General features: G+C 44.1%; 1 pseudogene; it reads left to right on the plus strand.

The window, feature by feature from the left end:
• Positions 1 to 661: 661 nt before the first annotated feature.
• On the plus strand, positions 662 to 4,768 carry LOC143404620 (gem-associated protein 5 pseudogene; annotated as a pseudogene).
• Positions 4,769 to 5,076: the final 308 nt, after the last annotated feature.

The following is a 5,076-nucleotide window of genomic DNA, read 5'->3' on the forward strand; positions in this document are numbered from 1 at the left end:
AATGGACTGACGGGGTGCTAACTGTAGGCGGGTGGGCATGACTGGAGGAGGTAGGTCCCTGGGGGTGGGCCCTGGAAGAGTTGTTATTCCTAGGGCTCCTTCTGACCTCACCATGAACTGAGCTGTTTTTCTCTGCTATGTCCTTCCCTCATGATGAGCTGCTACACCCTGGGCCCAGAGCAATAGAGTTGGCAATCTCTATAAACAGAGAACTGTGAATCTGTGGACACTCAAATAAACCTTTCCTCCTCTAACTTGTTCTTGTCACAGCAATGCAAAAGCTATGTAAACACCTTTTGATTTTTTTCAACCATTGGTTGTTTAGCATTGTGGTATTGAAATTCCATATATTTTTGAATTTTCCAGTTTTTCTCCAGTTATTGATTTCCAGTTTCATACTGTTGTGGTCAGAAAAAGTATTTGATATAATTTCAGTCCTCTAAAATATGTTAAAACTGGCATTGTAGTCTAACATATGTTCTATCTTGGGTAATATGCCAGGTATATTTGAAAATAATGTATTTGGGAGCTCCCAATGATCCATCCTTGTGGCTGCTTTCTTCAGCCTTGCTGCCGTTGATTCTGGGGCAGAAACTGTGGACACTGCCTCCCTCCCTTAACTGGTAGGCACCCACTGCAGCGATGCAGTGCTAGGGGCCTCTTTGGTTTCATGGCCTGGACTTCCATCTTCCTTGGGCACATGGGCTCAGGAGCAGGCACGACCCTGGGGACTCCCATGTTTAGAATCATAGGAGAGTTGGTGGGACACACTGAAAGAGTCTCTGGCTTCACATTTTCTCATCATCCTGGTCAATACAACCTCTGTGCCACCAGCTCCAATAATGGGACCGTGAAAATCTTGGATTTTCATGCACTACATCAGTATACCAAATTAACAGTGCATTAGTCTCCTTGAGTAAAGGATTTAATAGTATCCCAGGATGAAAAAGGAGTAGTTTTCTGTTATTGGTTTAACAGAAATGACAGCCAGCACCTCTTTGTAGAACCAAGGGCAATTTTCTTTCATACTTGTTCATGTCATCATGAAGCTTTAATCACTATCTGCTACAAGGATGGCATAGTGGTTATAATTTACATCCATAATAAAGGAGAAGTTATTCACAAGTTTGGAGTCCACCTCAAGGCCACATTCTGCAACTGCTCTCAAGACAGAGGAGTGATGATTTTGAAACTTCCCTTTCTGCAGAGAAGAGGACAGGGTATAGATCCAACTGTCAAAGAATGCCTGTGGTTGACACTCTGCTGGCCTAGGGATCAGCCAATGCACCTGGTGACAAGTTGGTTTTGAGGTGAACTGCTGCTGTGGGATCTCACTCAGTCTTGGAGACAGAAATATATCCTCTTTCTCACTTCATCAGAAGGACAGACTCATTCTAGAATTTCATTTAATTTATGTCCCTTGCAAACTGAGGATGACAAACAGCTGCTTCTTTCCACATCAATGGATAGAAATGTAAAATGTCGGGACCTGGCCACCCTGGAGTGATGCTGGACCCTGCCTTCCCTTGGTGGTTTTGCCTACAGCCTGGCTTTCTCTCCTTTGGATGTGGGCTGTTTGGCCATAGGCACTGGGCATGCCATGATCCATGTATGGAATACACTCTTCATAAAGAATAACTGCGATGTGAAAAACTTTGGCAGGGTGTAAGTCCAATGTTACAGTGCTGTGCTGGCACTCAAACAAGGAAAGTTACTTAGCTTTTGGAACTGATGACAGAAAAGTACATTTACTCTAACAAACATCCACAAATTTCCAGCACATATCATAAGAAGACTGTATACACATTAGCTTGGGGACAACAAGCACCCGCAATGTTACTCAGAGGAGAAGGGGACAGACCTTCCCTCACTTTATACACCCATGGAGGGGAAGGAATTGTCCTATAGCATAAGCCCTGAAAGCTGAGTGGAGGAGCCTTTGACATCAATAAACTCATCAGGGAATCAATTCCATCAAAATACAGATTGCTGTATACACAGAAATCAGCTGGAAAGCAGATGGCAAAATCATGGCTCTTGGCAATGAAGATGGAAGACTGCTTTTTTTGTGTGTGTGGTGCTGGGGATTGAACCCAGGGCCTTGTGCATGCAAGGCAAGTACTCTACCAACTGAACTATATCCCTAGCCCTTGACAATGAAGATGGATCAATAGAAATATTTCAGATTCCCAACCTGAGACTGATCTGGACCATCCAACAGTCACAAGCTTGTGAATACCATTTCCTGGCATCCTGATCATGGCAGCCAGGTGTAGCCAAGCTCTCTGATAGTCTCTGTCTCCAACAATGTGGTAATTTTATGTGAACAATCTGAAAACTGTCCTAGAGAGCAATCTTGAGTCTCTAGTGACCATTATAGAGCCTACTAGGCCCTCTCAGGACATACAGCTAAGATTACTAGTCTGGCATGGAGCCTACATCATGATGGAAGGCTAGTGTCTGCTTTCTGTGATGGTATGGGATATCATACCAGGTATGGGATATTCTCCAGTAAAAGCCTCTTTGTGTGGCATAGTCCTTATTGGGTACAGATTGCATCTACTCAGGGGGAGGTGACTTATGTGTGTACAAATAGCTGACTTCCATACAAGCTCATTCTTGGCCTCTTCATGACCCAAAAAGTATTGAATTAGAGAAAAAATGGCTCTCTCAACGGAAGCCAAAGTCCAAAAAGAAGAAAAAGCCCACCTTGTGAGTGCCTGTAAAGCAAGCTCCTCACTTGACAGGAGCTAAGAAAGGAGCACAAAGGAGAACTCAGGACCTGTTAGAATGGCCTGTCAGACCAAGAAGGGGAGAAGGAAGCTCAGGAGCCAGAGTCACCTTGTGGCCTTGCTTCAGTGGTTTCTAAAGAACCAGTTATTAGTACTCCAGTTTCCTCATGCTTTGAAAAGTCAAAAGTCACGGTTAATGACAAAAATCTCTTTCCTGAAAAAGTAGCCACCTAAAAGAAACCAGAAGCCTTAATCAAAAAGAGAAAAGCTTGTTCGATGCTTCCTCTGAGCTCAAGCCTAGGCTACAGGGCTAAAGAGGAGATTTATCAGGACTATTTGGTACTAGCAACTGCAAAGCACTGCAAAGAGCTAAATGAGGATGTGTCTGCAGAGCTTGAGGAAAGATTTCACCTGGGGCTTTTCACAGGCAGGGCTGCCTTGTACAGAATGATTGAAACTGAAGGAAAAGGTCACTTGAAAAATGGCCACCCAGAATTATTTCACCAGTTCATGCTTTGGAAAGGAGATCTAAAGGGTATTTTCCAAACAGTATCAGAAAGAGGGGAGCTGAAAAAAAAATCTGTGGCTATGGCACCAACAGCTTGCTACCATGTATGCTATAGGCTGTAGAAGCCTTTGCCAAACAGTTGTGTTTTCAGGATCAGTATCAAGGCTGCCTCTCATCTACTTTCTATTCACAAAGTATATGAAGCTGTGGAGCTGCTCAAGTCAAACCATTTTTACAGGGAAGCTATTGCAGTTGCCAATGCCTGGTTACACCCTGAGGATCTGATCCTGAAGGACCAGTATCTCACCTGGAGATCCATCCTAGAAAGAGATGGCCATTATGCCATAGCAGCCAAATGCTATTTAGGAGCTACTCCTCCTTATGATGCCACCAAAGTTTTGGCCAAAAAGGGAGATGCAGCATCACTTAGGATGACTGCAGAGCTGTCTGCAATTGTAGGAAAAATGGGTTGTCTGCTTCTCTGGCTTTCAGATATACTCAAGAGCTGCTTCTAGCCAGGAATTGGGTGGGAACCCAGGAAGACTTGCAGCTGCCTGAAAGCCTACAGAGTCAGAGACTGGTGTTGCCTGCTTGAGCTACTGCATCTGGACGAAAAGCAGTTTCTAGAAGGCAAAAGCTCCTCATTTTATCACTTTTGGACCACAGGCATACAAGCATTGCTTCAGCTTGTGGTTCAGAGCTACGACTCTGGGAAGTTCACCATCATGCAAGACATCTACTCGGCCTTTCTCCCTGATGGCTGTGACTACCTAAGAGACAAACTGGGTGGCCATTAATCCCCAGCCATATCAGCTTTCAAAAGTTTGGAGGCCTTTTTTATTTATGGGTATCAGTATGAAATGCGGTGTTCTCTCTCTCCAGGCCTTGCCCTGAGTCCAGTGACTGAGTAAGGGCCAGTCACAGGAGGATACTCTCTATTGAGCAGGTGGACAGTTCCAGGGCTGAAAAGACTGACCCTGAAGCTGCTTTTCACCCAAAACCCAAGCAGACCTGCAGGACGACAATTGAGACTCACAGAAGAAAGTAAGCAAATGCTGAGTGCTTGTAAGGAGCTCTTTTCAGAAAAGCATGCCAGTTTCCAGAACTCATGAAGAACTATTGCTGAAGTCCAAGAGACTTTGGCTGAAATGACCCGTCAACACCAGAAGAGTCAGCTCTGTAAATGCGCATCCAATGGTCCTGATAAGAATTAACTTGAACAGAAAGAAGAGGACCTTGCTAGTCCTCAGAGCCCATGTAAAGAAGAAAAAAAAAAAATGAGAAAGTCTCTTTGCCTGAATGAACCAAAAGCCGTACAGAGATAAATGAAAGAATGGCTAAATTTCCTGAGAGTATTTAAGATCTGGCCCTTCCCAAATGTGCAGGAGTACTGCCTCATCCTGCTTCATATCAAGTCCCAGTGTCCTGCTGTGTGATCCAAGAAATGCTGCAACAGGCCCAAGAGCTCCTTCAGAAATACAGCAACACTAAAGCACACAAAAGACACTGCCAGACCTTCTGCACATGAACTTTCAGGGACCTTGAAGAAACATGCCACAGAATTGTTGACATTTTTTATCTCTTCAGTTACACCTTGCCAGGCATTCACTCTGATCCCTTGATGTGTTTACAGTAATCCAAACTAAAACAGTAAGGGTTAAGCTTGAATAAACTGTCTACCCTTAGACACAGTGGAATTGACTTGGGGCTCCAGATCATGAAAAGCCAGCAGTAGTTGTTCAGAACAAATACCCGTGGAGTAATTGTGTCATCTCTAAAGGCTTATGCAAGTTTCACCCAAAGATGAGAAACTTTTGTCATCACCCAAAGCGTTAT

Source organism: Callospermophilus lateralis, chromosome 7 (genome assembly GCF_048772815.1).
Source record: "Callospermophilus lateralis isolate mCalLat2 chromosome 7, mCalLat2.hap1, whole genome shotgun sequence".
Taxonomy (NCBI): domain Eukaryota; kingdom Metazoa; phylum Chordata; class Mammalia; order Rodentia; family Sciuridae; genus Callospermophilus; species Callospermophilus lateralis.